At 42.3% G+C, this 22567-nt stretch overlaps 1 pseudogene; it reads left to right on the top strand.

The window, feature by feature from the left end:
- The first annotated feature begins 521 nt into the window (after positions 1-521).
- Positions 522-22567, top strand: part of LOC112255170 — a 49151-nt pseudogene continuing 27105 nt past the window's right edge.

The raw sequence follows: 22567 nt of genomic DNA, 5'->3' as shown, positions 1-22567 counted from the left end.
TCATATTTTCCCATTCCATTGTGTGGATCGTTATCTTACAGCTGATTTAGGTAATCATGACTAGGGATATTAATAATTCACTTTCCATCTCCTTTTTGTCTTTCCGCTATCATCAAGCAGTAATGATAGACATTTTAGAAAATTATACATCTACTCTGTCTGCTCAGCTTCCCAGGCAACCACTACAGCAGTAATGCTGTGGTACAACATCAGCTTTCCCAAGGCAAAGAAGGGGGGATATGCTGTAAAGCCTGTGAAGACAGATCCAACATACTGTAAGTCATTGTTATTCATTTACAATCTGCATCAATTGAGCAGTTCAGGCACACAAACATTTCCAAATACAAACATTGAAAGTTTCACAAAAAAGTGCAAATTGAGTACCTCAAAAACACCAGAAAACACATTATAGAATGAGTACATCACAACATCAACAAATTAATAGCATCATAACTCAGAACAGTAAATAAATGGAAATTAAATACACTACCCATTTAACAAACAATTCCCTTTTCAAAAACATGACAGGCTATGTAAACAGGCTCCTGGATCTCCTGTTCAACGAGGTCACCCTTGATCCAGCACTGTCTGTCCAGTGTGAGAGGCTTGACAAGGAGGAGGCCACAGCTGGATTTGAGTCTCGCTTCAATCTTGGAGTGACTGAAGCAAAGTGGGTGACTGAAGCCTGCTTGATTGAAGCAGGGTTCATGAGTCTCCCTCCCTCCCCATCAATCTCTGTAGTTGGTTGCATTTCCTAAAGTCTAGTTAATTAACTTTTACTTGATATGATAACACATTTTGTTACTTTGTATATATATATTATTCAAGCAATTCAGACTGGAGATGAGTGTTACAAATTGTACAAATCAATGGGTGCTGCACACTGTAGGGCAGCCAGGTGCATGCATTAAGCGTAATTTTGTTTTTATGTCAAATGATGTCTCACCATTATCTCTCACCTTAATTTCTCGAGTGTTTATGTTGATCAACATTTAGTCTATGCTGGTCTATTGTGAATTATAAAATAAATGTCTGCAATACCTACAATTCTGAACATATTGTCATTTATAATGCAAATGCAGAGGCACCAATAAATTGTCCAGTACACTTATTGTATGCTGTTTTCATGTACATTTCCTTATGTCTAACATGCTGAACAGACCAGACAATTCGTGTGCGCAAGCTTTGCAAAATAAGTTTTGATATCCATGTTATTCAATTATTGCACCCACACTGCTCATGCACGCCAATGATTGTTTGCTATGCCAAGGGCTAAAATAGAACTCCTTTCTATTTCTGACGCAGATCGCGCTGAAAGTCCTGCCTCTCCCATCCCCTCATTGGAATATAGAAGCAGGTACCCACATGCCATCTCCTCATTGGTTATACCCACGTGGGTGATTGAAAGACTAACTGTTTTGCCGCTACTCGTGGTAATACTATGAAAGTTTAGATGCAATCACCATATAAATTCAACGATGAAAAGGCCTGGAAGGAGGAGAGATGTCTAGAAATTATTCGGTTGACCATTTTATGTGTGGAATAATTTGTCGGAGTAGAGGACCTTGTGCAGTTCAGGTAAAATAACAACTCAATGTTTATATCCCAGGACAAATAAGCTAGCAACAGCAAGCTAGCTAAATAGGACAAATTAGCTAGCAAGTGCAAGTGTTGAGAATGGGATATGTAGAAGGGTGAGCCGGCCAAGGATCGATTCAGACAAGGTGGTAAATTGTATGACAAGCGACAGTTTATTTTAAGAGTAAAGATATCTGGTACAGCGTATACGGGCTCGTTCATTCAGCTCATAAGGAACCAGCAGAAAGAAGCCCCGATAACAGAGTGCATGTATGTTATATACAGTACAGAAAGTAGGTTGAGTCTAGAAGTTCTGGTCTTCTGGTTGGTCCGGGTTGGGGTGTTGCCTTCTTGGATTGGTCCCGTTGGGCCGTCCGTCATCCCTTTGAGTCTCGTCGTGCCGTTCTTTGCCACACAATGTTCAGCTAAAAAGAAGATTATGTGTGTGTGCTTGTCTGTTCCTGTTTCTCAAGGTTAGGTGTGTACATGCAGCTGGTGTTTGTCACGAGATACTGTTGTCAGTGCTCAGCAGTAAGCCAGCTCTGTTCCTTTGCATGTGCGTGTGGATAGTCTCTTATGAAAGTAGAGAAGTTACATGTGTTATGGCAGCTTCATTATATTAATAAGGTTATTACATTGCTAGCCATACTTTAAGCTAGAAATTCTTATAATTCTTACACAAGCTAACTAGCTAAATTGCCATACATGTTTAATGCTTTTCGAACTGTCCCCAAATTAATGTAATTGCTTCAGAGTTTGTTTTGCTATTTTAACCTGCATGTCGTGATCGTGTTTGGTGTAGGGGGACAAAATAAATGTATGCACGATAGTGCACGCGCGCAGCCGGTTTGGGTTCCGTGTAAGCTTCTAAGGTGACTCAAGCTTTACTAATTATTGTGAAGAAGTGTGTCATGTACTATGTAATTAGTTTTTAAAAAACAGTAGAAATGCAATTGTGTATCTCTGCTGTTTGTCTGATATGCAACAGTCCATGATCAGCTCTGTTGACCATGAGAGTATTTTGCAGGGGAAATGGGTTGAGGCATACTATTTAGGCATCACATGTGGTCCATTGTTTACCTTGTCATCAATGACATGTGGTCCATTTGCATTTGACTACACCCGCAATAACATCTGCTAAACATGTGTATGCGACCAATAAAATTGGATTTTATTAGATTTTTATTTGTTTACCTTGTTGCCTGGCAATGACCACAAGCGTTTTAAAAGTGCTGTCAGTCAAGGCGAGCTCATGAAGCTCCCCACCCACTCACCCTGTTCTTTCAGGCTTCCTGATAGTTAGAGATGAGAGAACAATTTCTTCACTTCTGAGCGTTTTAATAGCGTAAAAATATTATGGGTGAGGTTTTGGTCATTTAAAGGAACTTTTTACTTGGGAAAAAGGATGACCTTTAATAAAAAATAAAAAATAAATTATCTGAGTATTGGTATTATTTTCATGCAATATATCTCAGTAATTGTATTTATTTTATACAGCCATTTTGCTCATCTTTATCAAGGATACCAATAATTTTGGACCTGACTATATATGTCATTTAGCAGACACTTCTAAAGCGACTTACAGTCATGCGTGCTTACATTTTTGTATGGGTGGGCCCAGCAGGAAATGGAATCCACAATCTTGCCATTGCAAGCACCATGCTCTACCAACTGAGCTACAGAGGACCAATTGATACAACCAATATTTGTGTGATACAACAGAGAGTTATTTTGCACCAATATATTAGGCAACCATTGTGCGGTGTCTCCACAATGCCTACGGAATGATTTTTGTGCAGAAAAACTCTCACAGCAGTTGTGCATCAGAGTGTGTAGGGGGAAACTGATAACGGCTTCAGCTGTTACTGTGGGACATTGATCCGTCACGTCATCATCTTTTGTTTACTTCTGTAACAAAGCGTGTACTGAGTAGTTGCAAGTGCTATAGCCACTATGCAGATAACAGTTTGTTTAGCTTTTAAGCCACTCTAAAGTAAGACTCATCACTTCTTGTGCTGTCAAAATGCAGTATGTGCAGGCTTTTGTTCCAGCCCAGTACCAAGACATCTGATTTGAATACTCAGGTTGGTTATTTTGCATAATTTTATGCAACAAATGAAATGCCTTTTGTCCCTGTCCTTCTCACAAAAACATACTTTTGTTAATACAAAATAGCCTAATCTTCATGTTCAAACTTAGATGTCAAACAGTATCAAGGTTCTGGTCCAATGCTTCTAAAAATGTTAGGTGTAACCGTGTTCAGGTGTTATGGCACTAGGCTCTTTATTAAGGTTACTAGACTGGAAACAATAACCCGCACACACTGCAGCTCTCCAATACCAACAGAGAAGACCAGTGCTTCAAAATAAATATTAAAAGTAAAACACCTCAAATCCAGATGTTTTGACCCAACCAGTGAAACTACAGGTTGTAGATAGTCCTGTGGCTTTCCAGCACCAGGGGTGAATTGCACTGCCTTATATGAAGTATAACACTTCAAGTGGAGATGTTTTGACCCAACGAGTCCAACTACAGGCCGTAGATAGTCCAAATACTATAGGATCGGATGAGCAGCCTGGAAAACATGGGTCATGAAGGGTGACATCAGAGTCCTCAGTGTCACACCAGATGTCCTTCCCTGGAGAGACTGGTTGCGTCTCACATGTAACCAGATTCTCTATGTAGTGAATTACTTTTGACCAGGGTCCATAGGGCAGGTCAAAAGTAGTACACTGTAGGGAATGTGGTGCTATTTGGGACGCAGACTAGGTCTGCTGTAATGCTCTCGGCAGAGGAAGTTAGCAGTTGAAAGCCATTTGGTGCTTGCAGCTGCATGATTTACTCCATCCAGAATGAACTCTTCAGGGCCCCCACGCTGTCCATTCCTGTACTGCGGTGTAGCCACATCAGACAGACTGAGGAGGATAGACAAAGTCGGGGTATCCCCTGACATCTGCTGAAGTACACACACACACTCACAAAGAGACACACACACACTCTCACACACACAATTGCACATACTCAGATCGCATGGCCGGAGTGTGTGCAAAGTGTATAAGGAGTGTGTAGTCTCACAGACCTAGCCTGGATTAAAATCTGCATATGCTTCAGGTAAGAGAACATACCTGTAAATTAGTATAGAGCCATGAAGGAGTGAGTGCTAAAATGCAGTGTTTCTCCTGTAAAATCCATGGGTTATTATCTGACTGTGCGTGTTAATGTCCTAATGTTGTGTCAGAATCTGTGTGGGTTAGGCAGTGTGTGTGTTCAGTTGTGTGGTGTTCCTAGGTGTGGATTGATACTGGCCCTATGCCTCCCTGGGAAAAACTGTCAGGAAAATAGTTTAATCTCTGTATGATTTCTTTCATGCAATTGTAAAATAATCAATGGCTGTTGTGAATATAGGCGAGTGTGATTATTGTCATAACGATAGTCAGAGGAGTTGTACTGTAAATTCCAACAGAATTACCTATATTCACAACAGCCCTATTTTCCTGACAGTTTTTCCCTAGGCGGCATAGGTACCTTTAGTGTTAGAACACAAAATAAAAAAGTATTTGAATTTTGGAACTAAATGTTCATAAACATGTTTGAAGATGTTATAGCATTTCATCACACCCACTAGTGGTGAGAGCCTTCTCTAGCTGTTAATCCCATGTATGCCTAAATTGGTTTTAGGTGGTTTAAACAACTTACTCTCAAACAACTTACTCTCATGTTGTCCCATCAATCCACACATTCATCATGCTTCATACCTTTTGACAACATAAACAAGCAACTGGTTAGTTACCTGCCAATGGCTTACCATAAAAGTATGAAAAACCTTTTAGGTGTAACTTTTATGTGTTTAGGTGTAACTTTCCCTCCCAAAATACCTGAGTCATAAGTCACCTCCATTTCCTCCGGAAGGTTCTTATCAGACAGGTGTGTGCTACAGACTAATACCCAACACCATCCGTTATTAATCAATCACTTCTTCAGGATATTGTTCAGCTGTGAGTTCACTGTGTGTTAGTAAAATACTTATATAAAACTGTAAAATCACTATTACTACGATACTGTAGTATTATTAAGACCATGACCCCTAGTATTTAGTATTTTGTTTTTTTTAAGCAGCAGCCACTCTTCTTGGGGTCTACACTAAACATAAAACATGACATAATAGATAACATTAACAGGATGGTGTTCTGTGTTTTGCTCTACGACCCCCACAACCGTCATGGGACTTGTCTGAAGTCGGTACCGCCGATCTGCCAACTTCTGTCTGTAGCATCCAAACAGTGTGGGCTACCCACTAATATGAAAACTCTATGGAAAGGGGACTTGTTTTGCTCTAGGCCGCCCACAAGCCTCACCAAACTCATTTGAAGGTAGCCCAGTACCAGTTAAAAAAATTAATGGAAGAACAGTGCCCTCAGTAATTATTGGGACAGTGAATCATTTTTATATTATTTTGGCTCTATACACCAAAAGATTGGATATGACTATGAGGTTAAAGTGCAGACTGTCAGTTTACATTTGAGGGTATTTTCATCCATATCAGGTTAACCGTCTAGAAATTACCGCACTTTTTGTACATAGTCCCCCCATTTTAGGGAATCAATAGTATTAGGACAAATGCACTTATATCTGTATTAAAGTAGTAAAAAGTTTTTTTAAATTGTCCTATATTCATAGCACGCAATGACAACATCATGCTTGTGACTACAAATCTGTTGGATGGATTTGCTGTTTGTTTTGGTTGTGTTTCAGATGATTTTGTGCCCAGTTACAAATGTTATTGTAAATAAGAATATAATATGTTTCAAAACCCTTACACATTAATGTCGACACTACCATATAACTATGGATAATCCTTAATGATTTGTGAGAAAGTTACAGAAGCACAAATAACATACCCCTGTGGAATGCTAACCATTATAATAACAGGGGAGGTTAGCATTTTTCGGGGGGACTCCAACTAGTGTAAACGTATACTGAACAGCAACAAAACAAAACATGTAAAGTGTTATTCACATGTTTCAAGATCTGAAATGAAAGATCGCAGAAATGTTTCATAACCAAAAAATGGTTGTTTCTCTCAAATTGTGTCCATAAATTTGTTTATATCCCTGTTAGTGAGCATTTCTCCTTTGCTAAGATAATCCATCCATCTGGCAAATCAAGAGCTGAATAAACAGCAGATTTTTACACAGATACACCTTGTGCTGTGGACAATAAAAGGCCACTATAAAATGTGCAGTCTTATCACACAATGCCACAGATGTCTTGTGTTTTGAGCGAGCGTGCAATTGGGATGCTGACTGCAGGAATGTCCACCTGAGCTGTTGCCAGATTATTTAATGTTAATTTTTCTACCATATTGTTTTAGACAATTTGACAGTGCGTTCAACCGGCCTCACAACCGCAGACCACATGTAACTACCCAAGCCCAGGACCTGCACACCCGGCTTCTTCACCTGTTTGATCATCTGAGACCATCAGCCACCCGGACAGCTGACAAAACTGTGGGTTTGCACAACCAAACTATTTCTGCACAAACTGTCAAGGAAGCTCATCGTCATGCTCGTCGTTCTCACCAGGCTCTGACTGCAGTTCGGCGTCGTAACCAAATTCAGTGTGCAAATGCTCACCTTCGATAGCCACTGGAGAACATGCAGAAGTGTGCTCTTCATGCAGACTGCGTGTATGGCGATTTGTGGGCGGGCAGTTTGCTGATGTCAACGTTGTGAACAGAGTGCCCCATGGTGGAGGTGGGGTTATGGTGTGGGCAGGAATAAGCTATGGACAATGAACACTATTGCATTTTATCAATGGCAATTTGAATGCACAGAGATACCGTGACGAGATCCCATTGTCGTGCCATTCAGGAGCTGCCATCGATGTGTACTACAGCGTGTTCCAGTTCCTGTCAATTTCCAGTAACTTCGCACAGCCATTGAAGAGGAGTGGGACAACATTCCACAGGCCACAATCAACAGCCTGATCAACTCTATGCAAAGGAGATTTGTCACACTGTTTTCTTATCTAAGCCTTTACCTTTTTTTAAGGTGTCTTTGACCAACAGAAGCATATCTGTATTTCCAGTCATGTGAAATCCATAGATTAGGGCCTAATGAATTTAGTTCAATTGACTTATTTCCTTCTATGAACTGTAACTCAGTAAAATCTTTTAACTTGTTGCTTGTGGGTTTATATTTTTTTCAGTATAATTTACAAGGTATTGGCTGCAATTCCCTTCAGAATGAATACAATACAAATGTAAAATTAAAAATATATATCTCACCTGGGATTTGGACTTGCTGCAAATGGCAAAAAGTACCAGGAGCCAGGCTTACTACACTGTTATGAAAGCATAAAGTTGATATCTCAAGTGTGTTTTAGTACATTTGAATAACAGATTGTGCCATTTGACTTCTGTTAAGGACGCTCTCATGAAGCATTGTTCTACCACCTGTACAAGTTTAAGATTTTTGATAGGCTGATGAGGAAGTTGTTACAGGAAATAATCACTGCCACCTGGTGATGATAACATAGGGCTAACGTGTGCCAGGTTATCTGATTGGACCAGCTACAATGTAGCGTTAGTCAGCGTAGTGTCACGTGATATATTTCAATTGGCTGATGCTTAAACTTCACCTTGTTTAACCTTGAAAAGTCTAAGCCGTTGGGGGGAGGGTTCTACTAAGCTAATATACTGAATGAAATTGTTTTAAGATGGTCATACCATGGATCATTTAGCTATTTGATTTAGAATTTTAGGACACCTTTATGTATCAAAAATTATATACAGTACCAGTCAAAAGTTTGGAAACACCTACTCATTCAAGGGTTTTTCTTTATTTTTACAATTTTCTACATTGTAGAATAATAGTGAAGACTTCAAAACTATGAAATAACACATGGAATCATGTAGTAACCCAAAAAGTGCTAAACAAATCAAAATCGACTTTACATTTGAGATTCTTCAAAGTAGCCACCCTTTGTCTTGATGACAGCTTTGCACACTCTTGGCATTCACTCAACCAGCTTCATGAAATAGTCCCCTGGAATGCACTTCAATTAACAGGTGTGCCTTGGTAAAAGTTTCTTTGTGGAATTTCACTCCTTCTTTGAGCCAATCAATTGTGTTGTGACAAGGTAGGAGGGATGGTTCACAGAAGTTAGCCCTATTTTGGTAAAAGACCAAGTCCATATTATGGCAAGAACAGCTCAAATAAGCAAAGAGAAATGACAGTCCATCATTAATTATTGCTTTATTATGTTGCCTAGATTGATGCACGGGTGCGTCAATAGACTCGTACCTTTTCTGATGTTTGCAAGTACGGCCCCAGAGAGTTTCCCACAGGTAGTAAAGCGGACTGAATGGCTGATTGCACATAGGCCTGTTTAACTGTACTACTACAAAATGTATATCAGCTTTACCATTTACTTGCTAGTTGTTGTATATTGTGTATTTCTTGCTGTTTGTATGCTGTTTGTATTATAAGTGCTCTGGTGAGTAAAACTTCCAATATATTTATTTATTACACATGAAGCCCTTTGCTCCACACCATAAAAATGCAGTGAACTTAGACATCCAAGATGGCTAGACCTAAAGTTGGGAAATTGTGTTGCGCTGACATTGAATACTCCATCAACCCAATGATTTCTGTTCAGTGTCAGTTGAATTTGAACAATTATTATGTGAAATTAAATATTGTTTGCCTTTGCAACACAAATAGCTGAGTTACGGATGTCTGGTCCATTAATTGGACCATGACTGAAACTGGAAAGGAGTCAGATGGGACTCTAAGTACAACATTGACATTATTTGTCTCAGGGCAAAATAAAAATCTATAGCAGCCATCTTATAAACCAAAATAATTTCCATAGTTGTTAAAACATCTAACAAAGGGATAGTGCGACATTTTGGAAACGGAGACTTTTTTTCTACTTACCCATAGTCAGATGAACTCATGGATACCGCTTTTATGTCTACTTACAGTTTGAAGGAAGTTGGCACTACTAGCACTTGCTTTAGCACAATGACTGGAAGTCTGCAGGAACAGCTAGCATGTCAGTTGCTCCTGTAGACTTCCAGTCATTGCGTTAGTTGAATAAAAAATATATAATAATAATAATAGTTGACTCAACTTATTTTTTTATAGTGTGCTGGGAGCTGAAATGAGTAAATCACACATGGCAAATAAACTTTAAACTTGATGATGGGCCTCCTGAGTGGCACAGTGGTCTAAGGCACTGCATCACAGTTGCCAGCTGTGCCACTAGAGATCCTGGTTCAAGTCCAGGCTCTGTTGTAGCCTGCCGCGACTGGGGTGGAGCACAATTGGCCCAGTGTCGTCGGTTTGTGGAGAGCTTGGCAGGCAGGGAAGTTCTTGTCTCATTGTGTTCTAGTGGCGCATGTATGCTGACATGGTCACCAGGTGTATAGTGTTTCCTCTGGCTAACTTCTGGGTTACGTGGGCATTCCATTGGGCAGTATGGCTTGGTTGTGTTGTGTCTCGGAGGATGCAAGGCTCTCAACCTTTGCCTCTCCTGAGTCCGTACAGGAGTTGCAGTGATGAGACAAGACTGTATTGGGGAGAAAAAGGGGTAAAAGTCACAACAAAAATGTAAAAAACTTGATTATGGATTCTATTAAAAACTGTTGATAAGCTTTACTGAACTGGTTTTGCTGGGATATGGCCCGCATGATGCATTGTTCAGAAGCACACATTTCTTTTCCATAAAATGTAGGCTATGCTCGAACATGTTTAACTAGTTGGGAAGGCAAATAAAGCACTTGTGTTTTTTATTACTAGCAAACAACACTTTCACATGTAAAAACCCTGTATCCTAAGTCATTACTCCAAGTTTGATATACTTTTTATTTATTTTTAGCAGACTTCGCCATTGATCCAGGCTGCATCACATCCAGTCGTGATTGGGAGTCTCATAGGGCGGCTCACAATTGGCCCAGCGTCGTCCGGGTTTGGCCGGAGTAGGCCGTCATTGTAAGTAAGAACTGACTTGCCTAGTTAAATAAAGGTTCAATATTTTTTTTTAAATGGCAACGCAATCATTGTTCACCCGGTACAAACTGGGCACCTGGGCCAGCTTAATCGAATCCCCCCCATTGGGTGACTTAATTTTGCATCACACAATGCCCAGCGTGGGTGGAGATTTCACTTTTAGGCCAATGGAATGGTCTAAAATATGCAAATTCCACCCCCCGGGGCACCCGACGAAGCAAAATAAACTCGCCCAAAGTAATTGACAACCCCACCTTCAGTAACAGTGGAAAAGGTGTGACAGGCACTTTATTAAACCGGCACCCTACACCGTGTAGCTCAGTTGGTAGTGCATGGCGTTTGCAATGACAGGGTTGTGGGTTAGATTCCCACAGGGGATCAGAATTAAAATGTCTACAAATATATGCACTCATTACTGTAAGTTGCTCTGGATAAGTGTGTCTGCTAAATGAAAATACAAAAAATTAAGAAATACATGGGGCTAAACAGTAGCTATTAGCCCCCTAAAAATACAAATACACTGAGATTATAATTACAGAGAGTGTGTGACATTCAGCAGAATTTCAGATACAATCTTGTCTTCTGACATTACAGGAAAGTCAGTGAGTTATAATATCATAGTTGCAAGATGCAAGGTTTTCATATTAACGACTTCATCTACAGATATAGGATCTTTATTTGAGCCAGTTTGCTACAAAAGGAAAATAATCCTTTAGCTACAGGAAATGTGAATTTTTATGTGGATTATAAATCACATAGATTTTTGGCGGGCTTGATACATCTTTCATAAGGGAAAATTAAGTCTGACATTTCAAAGTGGAAATTACAGACTTCAGAAGCCTTTTTAAACATCAAATGTACTACTAGTTTTACATTTCCTGCTTTGCAATCACATTCTCCTGCAACAGGGTGATCAAATTAAGATCGGGAAAAATACTGAAAAACAGAAAATAATACATTTTTCAAGGAATAGAAACAGAACCTGGAACAAAAGTGATCGATACAGTTTGGGAACAGAACCATTATTTTAAATGCGGTTAATAAGCCCTCACTCTGTCATACAGAAACATACTCCAATGTCTGCCTGCTGCAAGCTGAAAATCTTTGCCCTTGCATGTTTAGGCTACCTGTCCCTCTCCCTTCCAAAGCATTGGCTACTGTACTGAAGTTACAAACTTTAATCAGAAGATGGGGAGAGAGATGTTTTATTAGCTGTAGAAGAATGGATTAACTTTTTCAATGCTAGGTAAGGATACTATTAGAGTGATTATGTTTCACGTTGGATTTATCAACTACAAAAAGCTAGGATGTGTTTTTAATTCTGGTGTCGCTTTGCACACACAGGCTTGTTAGCTAGCTAGCTCAAAGGACATTCAATGTTCCTGCTGCTCTTAGGTATAATGTTGTAGAACTAATTCAAATAATGCATGTCATAACAAGATGCACAGCACTTCAAACCACTTCTTCAACCCTATCTCGCTCTCTCCCCACATTGGAAAATAACTTTGGTTCCAACCGCTGATGGATACACACACATACACACTGAGAGACCACATATTTTCAGTGAGGCAGGGTAAGGCTGTGGCTTTTTTGCTGGAAAAACAAATGTCAGTCGAGGGAGAGTTGGGTTGGACCACCATAGACCTTATTTGATCCCCCAGCTTATGACCCCCTATCTTATCTAGCCTTATCTTGGGGCTTGACATTCTCCAGATACAACACATCAGCAGCATAGGATTTTTTTGTCACTGTCTGGCCAAAGGAGGCCCTTGAACTTGAGGAGTGAGGTTTATTGTATAGCGTGTAGTATCGGAGTCTGACAGCCCTGTCTCTAAGATGTCTTATTCATACCTTGGGCCTTGTAAAACTGGGACGTCACATGGCTGAGTCATTACCTAGCCCCTCAGCGACCGTTTTGGCTCCGGTTCAGCCCAGTGTGAGATGAACGATAAGGAGATTCCAATCTCTCTGCTGTCTCTGGCATAGCGTGTGGCTCTAGTTTAGTTCCTCCTCATTAAGGTGGGGGGGTTACTGATTACATGCTAGGTTACTTACCGCAACAGGGGGAAACCTGATAGAGAGGGAAACCTGATATTTAGATTATATACCATTCTCCATTCATTTGTCTATACGTTTGACATTTTACCAATTGATTGTCCATAGGGAGACAGCTTGGGGGACAAAAGGTGGCAAGTAATGTATAATGTATACCTAATCTATGTGAAACTAAATCAATGTTTTTCCTGCCCTTGTAGAGTGTATGGTGTTCAAAACGTTCAACCATAGTTTTAGTAATTGTAAGAAAGAACACTAGATTGGTACTGGTTTAAGGCATTGAATGAAATGTAATATAGTCATGATTACGGGCTGTAACCACAACCATGGCTGCGGGAACATGGTTTGGGTTGGGAGTGATGTCGACTGTGGGGCAGCGTGCTAAGGAGTATTTTTCACTGCTCATACAGGAGTATTAAAGGCATAGTTCACAAATGTTGTGGAAGAAAAAGGTGTTGCAGCACCCTCAGCACCCCTACTTCCAGGTATGCTGAGGCCAATAACCATACACGATACATGTACATTACACATGAAATTGAATGACTGTATGGTTGTGCCAAAGCAGCATTTTCGCATCCCCCCCCCCCCTTCTTCACAGTGCTACTACGCAGTGACATAATTTTGTCTTACGGCATGTGTGTTTTATTTGTGGTCCTATTTAAGTTTTCTGAGCCAGGATCGAGAACCAACCACAGATGTTTGGTTAGTGACTTTCCAGTGGGTTTTCTTTCTTCTCTTAAACCCACACTGCTGATGCAGCTCTTTGGCTTTTGTAGTCACATGCTCCATGTTTGCCTCGTGTAGTGGGACCCTGGCCAGCAGTCCAAGATGCCTCTTGAAACGCGCTCTTTGAGCGTTTCTGGCTGAACTGTAAAGTAATAACTGAAAGCGATGGAAGCTGAGCCCTTCAGCTAAAAAAACTGGTCTCGGTTTGGAAGAGCAACCAGAGTGCAAGGGAGGACAATGAATGCGTATATCTTTTGGAGGCATAGGGTTCCCCTTGGGGACAATGTTGAGTCAAATGCTGGAGCTATTTTCTACTTCTACCCATCCTACTGAATTCATTGGTAACGGTACTGTTACGGTTTGACTGCCTTGAGGGTCATATGAGGTTGTGTTTTATTGCTTTAGATAAAATATGTATCTTAGGGTTAAAGTTAGGGTTAGGTTAAGGTGAGGGTTAGGGTTAGGGAAAGGGTTAGCTAAAATGCTAAGTAATTGCAAAGTAGCTGAAAAAAGTAGTAAGTAGTTAAAGTTTCTAATTAGCTAAAGTTGTCTGTGATGAGATTCAAACTCTCAACCTAGACGTCTTCATTAAAGGACAACCCATTTACCTCCACCAACCACCTTACTTTAGCTTTTGACTTAAGTAACCATCTGTCTTATGTAACCATACCAAGCGTACCATATCATACTGATTTGAGTGTACCGGATTTACATTTACTATGTCTACTCTACGAGACCAGGCTTCTGGCCCAGCTCCAGCTCTGAAGCCGGCTCCACTTTCACTCCGGCCTTGTTTTTATTTGTACATCGGGCCAGAGGACGTGTTATTGTATACTAGTAGGAAACACTCACCAAGGTATCTTCTAACAAGCCCTGAGTTTTCCAACTCAGCTTGGAATAACAGACAAAGCCCCATTCCTCGTAGTCTCCCACCACCCCTCCATGACCCCCCAACTGGTTCCTTTATCCTAGGCCTTAAGCCTCGCTTAAGCACGCTGCTCCCTTCACCTCCACTTCCTGGCCCCAACAACAAGATCTTGTTCGTGTTTTTCTGTCTGGAGGGGGAACTGAGAGTGAAGACATTTAATGTCAGACCCAGGTGTGACTCATGACATCCTACCCCTAACCCTCCATTCTCTTTCCAAGAAAAGTCATATACTACACGCAGGGGTATTCAACTCTTACCTTACGCGGTCCCAGAGCCTGCTGATTTTCTGTTCTACCTAATTAATTGCAACTAACTGGTGTCCAAGTCAGTTCCTGACATTGTCCCCAAGGGGAACCCTATGCCTCCAAAAGATCTACGCATTCATTGTCCTCCCTTGCGCTCTGATTAGAGAGGAACAATGAAAGAAAAGATGGGAACTGGCTTTGAGGTGATCACATGGGCGGTAATAGTGGAAAGCACAGGAGGTATGATCATATACTCCAGGCAGGCTTATGGCCACAATGCTGATGTTTTCTTTGTTCTCTAAATCACATGGACACCCCCCAACATGCACACTGGACTGGGTTGGACACACACACACACACACACCCACACTTGATCAGAGGCCATGACTCAGCCTTTAGCTGAGTGCCCCTCTCAACCTCTGATGAGAGAATGTTATTGTTTCAGCCCCTAGTTAACAAGGCCACAGGGGCTTTCCAAAAAAACCTCAAAACCCCATAACTCAATGGGGTGACGTGCCAATACCCCTTGACCAAGGTGCTTAACCTCAATTAAGGTCCTGGTATCCAGGCATATCAATAGGCCCTGTCTGTGGAATGTTAAAACCAAGGCGAACCTGCCAAGCGAGCCGGAGACCATATTCATGCAATAATCCAATAACACTCTAATGCAGGGTTTCTTAAACTATGGGTCAGGAAAAGTGGGTCACGAGTTATAAGAATACATCTATAATTACACAGTATTTATTCTTACAGTTTTTTTACAATCACTTTGGCACTAATTTCTGAACCTCGTAGTCATTTTTTTAAAAATTCAAAACGGTCATCACTTGTAACACAGGCTGTCCGATACATTGCATTGTGCATTCATATCTTTAAAGAAACATTGCACTTGCAGAATCATTGGTTCAAATAACTCATTTATCATGAAATACCATAGGAACATTCATTTAGATCACCCACACACAAGATACTGATAGTTTCACAGTGTAGTTGTTCGTACAATCATTAAATATTGTAGTACAAAATATGTGACACATGTTTCATTATGCTACTACATGTAAATACATCACTTTAAAAGGACTAGTAGAGAGAATACTACAGACAGTGGAATCAATGAACAAAAATTGCTTTGAATCAAAGCAAAAAAAGAAAAAAACTACAGTAAAACGTCAACTGCAGTGTTCCTCACCTGGCTTACTGTAAAAAGCAAAACAAAGGATTGATTATTGTACTTCTATATTTTCCTCAACCCTGTCTTGTGGATTTGGCCATAGCTTCTCATCCACATCACAATTGATGTTTTCATTAGCCAAACATCTTGGGAAGAATCTTTGGGCATGGCGAATCCAGGCCTGACACTGGTCTGTCGTGATGTCATTGCATGCGTCATCCATGGCCTGGAGAAGGGCGGCTTGTTCGTGAGGGCACCTATAATTTTGTATTTATTTTTATTTCACCAGGTAGGCAAGTTGAGAACAAGTTCTCATTTACAATTGCAACCTGGACAAGATAAAGCAAAGCAGTTCGACACATACAACACAGAGTTACCACATGGAGTAAAACAAACATACAGTCAATATTCCAGTAGAAAAATAAGTCTATTGTAACGGTTTTCTTCCGTTGAAGGAGAGGAGGACCAAAATGCAGCGTGGTTAGAGTTCAACATGTTTTAATAAAGACCATACACGAGAACACTACAAAATACAAAACAACAAATGTGAAAACCGAAACAGTCCTATCTGGTGCAATGACACAAAGATAGAAGACAACCACCCACAAAGTACCCACAGAATATGGCTGCCTAAATATGGTTCCCAATCAGAGACAATGATAGACAGCTGCCTCTAATTGAGAACCAATCTAGGCAACCATAGACATACAAAACTACCTAGAAAGGAAACAGCCCCATAAACATACAAAACCCCTAGACCAGACGAACGCATAAATCCCCCATGTCACACCCTGACCTAACCAAAATAATAAAGAAAACAAAGATAACTAAGGCCAGGGTGTGACAGTACCCCCCCCCCCAAAAGGTGCGGACTCCCAGGCGCACACCTAAATTCATTGGGGAGGGTCTGGGTGGGACGTGGAACCCACTCCACCATAGTCTTTGTCCGCTTTAGTCTCCTCCTAGGAACGGCGACCCTCGCCGCCATCCTAGGACTGGCAACCCTTCTAAAGGGCCCCACTCCACTAAACAAACTCCTCCGGACTGAGGGGCAGCTCCGGACTGAGGGGCAGCTCCGGACTGAGGGGCAGCTCCGGACTGAGGGGCAGCTCCGGACTGAAGGGCAGCTCAGGACTAAGGGGCAGCTCAGGACTGAGAGGTAGCTCAGGCTGGTTGACTGCTCTGGCAGCTTCTGGTTGACCAACGGCTCTGGCAGCTCCTGGCTGACTGACTGCTCTGGCAGCTCCTGGCTGAATGGCGGCTCTGGCGGATCCTGGCTGAATGGCGGCTCTGGCAGATCCTTGCTGAATGGCGGTTCTGGCGGATCCTGGCTGAATGGCGGCTCTGGCGGATCCTGGCTGACTGGCGGCTCTGGCAGAACCTGGCTGACTGGCGGCTCTGGCGGATCCTGGCAGACTGGCGGATCCTGGCTGACTGGCGGCTCTGGCGGATCCTGGCTGACTGGCGGCTCTGGTGACTCCTGGCAGACTGCTGGCTCTGGCGGCTCCTTGCAGACTGCCGGCTCTGGCGGCTCCTTGCAGACTGGCGGCTCCTTGCAGACTGCCGGCTCCTTGCAGACTGGCGGCTCTGGCAACTGGCGGGAGACTCTGGCGGCTCAGGACAGGCGGGAGACTCTAGCAGCTCTGGACAGGCGAGAGACTCTAGCAGCTCTGGACAGGCGGGAGACTCTAGCAGCTCTGGAAAGGCGGGAGACTCTAGCAGTTCTGGACAGGCGGGAGACTCTAGCAGCTCTGGACAGGCGGGAGACTCTAGCAGCTCTGGACAGATGAGGGGCACTGTAGGCCTGGTGCGCGGTGCCGGCACTGGTGGTACTGGGCCGAGGACACGCACCTCAGGGCGAGTGCGGGGAGGAGGAACAGGGAGTACTGGGCTCTGGACACGCACAGGAAGCCTGGTGCGGGGGGCTGCCACCAGAGGGCTGGTGTGTGTAGATGGCACTGGATAGAACGGACTGTGTAGGTGCACTGGAGCTCTTGAACACCGAGCCTGCCCAACCTTATCTGGCTCAATGCCCACTCTAGCCCGGCCGATACGAGGAGCTGGTGTGTACCGCACCGGGCTATGCACCCACACTGGAGACACCGTGCGCTCCACAGCATAACACGGTGCCTGCCCGGTCCCTCTCGCTCTCCGGTAAGCACAGGAAGTTGGCACAGGTCTCCTACCCGGCTTCGCCATACTCCCTGTGTGCCACCACCCAAGGGTTTCCTACCGCGCCGCCGTGCTCGTTTCGCCAACTTCATTCTTCTGTAACTCTCCTTGCACTGATCCAGCGAATCCCAGGCGGGCTCCGGTGGGTAGTATATGGGGCTTTGGTGACTAAACGGATGGCACTGTAATAGACTGTATCCAATTTATTGAGTAGGGTATTGGAGGCTATTTTGCAAATGACATCGCCGAAGTCGAGGATCGGTAGGATGGTCAGTTTTACGAGGGTATGTTTGGCAGCATGAGTGAAGGATGCTTTGTTGCGAAATAGGAAGCCAATTCTAGATTTAACTTTGGATTGGAAATGTTTGATGTGAGTCTGGAAGGAGAGTTTACAGTCTAACCAGACACCTAGGCATTTGTAGTTGTCCACATATTCTAAGTCAGAACCGTCCAGAGTAGTGATGCTGGACGGGCGGGCAGGTGCAGGCAGCGATTGGTTGAAGAGCATGCATTTGGTTTTACTTGTTTTTAAGAGCAGTTGGAGGCCACAGAAGGAGAGTTGTATGGCATTGAAGCTCGTCTGGAGGGTTGTTAACACAGTGTCCAAGGAAGGGCCAGAAGTATACAGAATGGTGTCGTCTGCGTAGAGGTGGATCAGAGACTCACCAGCAGCAAGAGCGACATCATTGATGTTTACAGAGAAGAGAGTCGGCCCAAGAATTCAACCCTGTGGCACCCCCATAGAGACTGCCAGAGGCCCGGACACCAGGCCCTCTGATTTGACACACTGAGCTCTATCAGAGAAGTAGTTGGTGAACCAGGCGAGGCAATCAGTTGAGAAACCAAGGCTATCGAGTCTGCCGATGAGGATGTGATGATTGAGTCGAAAGCTTTGGCCAGGTCAATGAATACGGCTGCACAGTATTGTTTCTTATCGATGGCGGTTAAGATATTGTTTAGGACCTTGAGCGTGGCTGAGGTGCACCCATGAACAGCTCTGAAACCAGATTGCATAGCGGAGAAGGTGCGGTGGGATTCCAAATGGTCGAAAATCTGTTTGTTGTCTTGGCTTTCGAAGACCTTAGAAAGGCAGGGTAGGATAGATATAGGTCTGTAGCAGTTTGGGTCAAGAGTGTCCCTCCTTTGAAGAGGGGGATGACCGCTGCTGCTTTCCAGTCTTTGGGTATCTCAGACGACAATTTCTGCAGATAATTTTAGAAAGATAGAGTCTAGATTGTCTAGCCCGGCTGATTTGTAGGGGTCCAGGTTTTGCAGCTCTTTCAGAACATCAGCTGACCGGATTTGGGAGAAGGAGAAATGGGGAAGGCTTGGGCGAGTTGCTGGGGGGGGGGTGGAAAGCATGGCCAGCCGTAGAAAAATGCTGGATAGTGGATTTATCGGTGGTGACAGATTTTCCTATCCTCAGTGCAGTGGGCAGCTGGGAGGAGGTGTGGGAGGAGGTGTTCTTATTCTCCATGGACTTTACGTGTCCCAGAACTTTTTTGTTTGTTTTGCAGGAAGCAAATTTCTGCTTGAAAAAACTAGCCTTGGCTTTTCTAACTGCTTGTGTATATTGGTTTCTAACTTCCCTGAAAAGTTGCATATCACGGGGGCTGGTCGATGCTAATGCAGAACGCCATAGGATGTTTTTGTGTTGGTTAAGGGCAGTCAGGTGTAACCAAGGGCTATATCTGTTCCTGGTTCTAAATTTCTTGAATGGGGCATGCTTATTTATTTTTTAAATAACCAATAACTATACCTGGGCCAGGTCGATTAGAAAGGCCTGCTCGCTGAAGTTTTTCAAGCAACGTTTGACAGTGATGTCTAATATCAAAATAGTATACCTAATAAAATATTAAAATAAAACATTAGACATAAGAAATTAGGGAGGAAGCTATATACAGGGTCAGTGCCAATACCAAAATTACAGTGTGCAGGGATACTGGATTATTTGAGGTAGATATGCACAGTACATGTACACAGGAAATAATAGAATAGCAAACAGTATGGCAGGAGCATAAGTGGTGGGTGGGTGTATGGTGGTGGTGAGTGTGTGGGTGTTAGTGTAAGTGTGTGTGAATGTAAGTGTGTGTGTGTGTATGTAAGTGTGTGGGCGTTAGTGTAAGTGTGTGCATGTAAGTGTGTGGGTGTTAGTGTTAGTGTAAACATGTGGGTGTTAGTTTAAGTGTGTGAGTGTTAGTGTGTTAGTGTACTTTTGTGGGTGGGAGTGTGTGGGTGTTAGTGCGAGTGTATGGGTGTTAGGGGGAGTGTGCGTGAATGTAAGTGTGTGGGTGTTAGTTTAAGTGTGTGGGTGTTAGTGTACGTGTGTGGGTGTGAGTGTGTGGGTGTTAGTGCTAGTGTATGGGTGTTAGGGGGAGTGTGTGGGTGTTAGTTTATGTGTCAGTGTAGGTATGATAGGCGGATATACACTGAACAAAAATATAAATGCAACACGTAAAGTGTTGGTCCTATGTTTCATGAGCTGAAATAAAAGGTCGCAGAAATGTTCTATAATTACGAAGAGCTTGTGTCTCTCAAATTTGTTTAGATCCCTGTTAGTGAGTATTTCTCCTTTGCCAAGATAATCCATCCACCGCGCGGTGTGGGATATCAAGTAGCTATTTAAACAGCAAGATCATTACACAGGTGCACCTTGCGCTGTGGAAAATAAAAGGGCTCTCTAAAATGTGCAGTTTTGTCAAATAACATAATGTCACAGATGTCTCGTGTTTTGAAGAATCATGCAATTGGCATGCTGACTGCAGGAATGTCTACCAGAGCTGTTGCCAGAGAATTGAATGTTCATTTCTCTAAGCCACCGCCAACGTCGTTTTAGAGAATTTGGTAGTATGTCCAACCGGCCTCACAACCGCAGACCACGTGTATGGAGTCGTGTGGGCGAGCAATTTGCTGATGTCAACGTTGTCAACAGAGTGCCCCATGGTGGCGGTGGGGTTATGGTGTGAGCAGGCACAAGCTACAGACAATGAACACAATTGCTTGTTATCAATGGCAATTTGAATGCACAGGGATACCGTGACGAGATCCGGACACCCATTGGGATGCTCTGGATTGACGTGTACGACAGCGTGTTCCAGTTCTCGTCAATATCCAGCAACTTTGCACAGCCATTGAAGAGGATTGGGACAACATTCCACAGGCCAAAATCAACAGCCTGCTCAACTCTGTGTAGGAGATGTGTTGTGCTGCATGAGGCAAATGGTGGTCACACCAGATACTGACTGGTTTTCTGATCCACGCGCCTACCTTTTTTTAGTAAGGTATCTGTGACCAACAGATGCATATCTGCATTCCCAGTCATGTGAAATCCATAGATTAGGGCCTAATGAATTTATTTTAATTTAACTGATTTAATTTCATGAACTGTAGAAATATTGAATGTTGCATTTTATATATATTTTTCAGTAAACATGTAAACAGGGTAGCAGGAATGTATAAACACTTATGGTAATATACTAATGGTAATATTCACTGAGTGTACAAAACATTAAGAACACCTGCTCTTTCCACGACATAGACTGACCAGGTGAATACAGGTGAAGGCTATGATCCCTTATTGATGTCACTTGTTAACTCACTTCAATCAGTGTAGATGAAAGGGAGGACACAGGTTAAAAAGAAGGATTTTACATGTAAACTTGAGTAATAGTGACCAGTACCAGGATAAATAGGTAGATACTAAATTCAATGAATAGCATCAGTACAGGAAAATGGTCCAATTCAAGGACTTATCAAGAGAACGTCCTTTGTCATCCCTACTGCCTCTGATCTGGCAGACTCACTAAACACAAATGCTTAGTTTGTAAATTATGTCTAAGTGATGGAGTGTGCCCTGGCTGTCCATTTAAAATATATATATATAATAATAAGGAATTCGTGCCATCTGGTTTGCTTAATATAAGGAATTTGATGTATAGCATTTACTCTTTACTTTTACTAAAGTATGACAATTGTGTACTTTTTCCACCACTCTACTTAATTAAGTACATTTAAAACCAGATACTTTGACTTTTACCGGGTGACTTTCACTTTTACTTGAGTCATTTTCAATTAAGGTATCTTTACTTTTACTCAAGTATGACAATTGAGTACTTTTTCCACCTCTGACCTTGATTGATTCATTGATCTTATACTATAGAAAGAAAGAAACACAGATAAATAACTTTCTAAATGAATCCAATCTGTAAGGAGTTGGATTTATTGCACCCATTACTGAGATGGTTGTTCCAGTTTAGATGGTTTAGGTAGTCTTAAAGTCCTTCACCATAGTCACTAATAAACACAGTCAAGGGCGTGTATCTCTCACATTCACTCAAAAGGCATGCTGGGAAATATATACATTTTAACCCTAAAGTGTTAAAATGACACCCGGAGTGTTGTTTAAAACTTAACCGCCTTGTGCAGAATAAACGTGTTCATGTGTTTAAAAAGTGTTATATCGAATAAACATGTTCTGGTGTTCACAATCTAAACCCTATGATACATTTTCATTCAAATTCAAAATGCCTTGACGCATTTAAAAAGTGTTACAGAAAAATGTTTAGTTATGTGTTCACATCCTAAAACGTTGTACAGTGTAGGTGTGAGGGGGACTAGTAGTTGTCCATTTAACAGTCTTATGTCCAGGAGATGGAAGCTGTTTAGTTGTCTGTTGTTC

This window comes from Oncorhynchus tshawytscha, linkage group LG14 (genome assembly GCF_018296145.1).
Source record: "Oncorhynchus tshawytscha isolate Ot180627B linkage group LG14, Otsh_v2.0, whole genome shotgun sequence".
Classification (NCBI taxonomy): Eukaryota; Metazoa; Chordata; class Actinopteri; order Salmoniformes; family Salmonidae; genus Oncorhynchus; species Oncorhynchus tshawytscha.
Note: the sequence above shows the minus strand (reverse complement) of the source record. Positions and strands in the feature narration are given on the sequence as shown.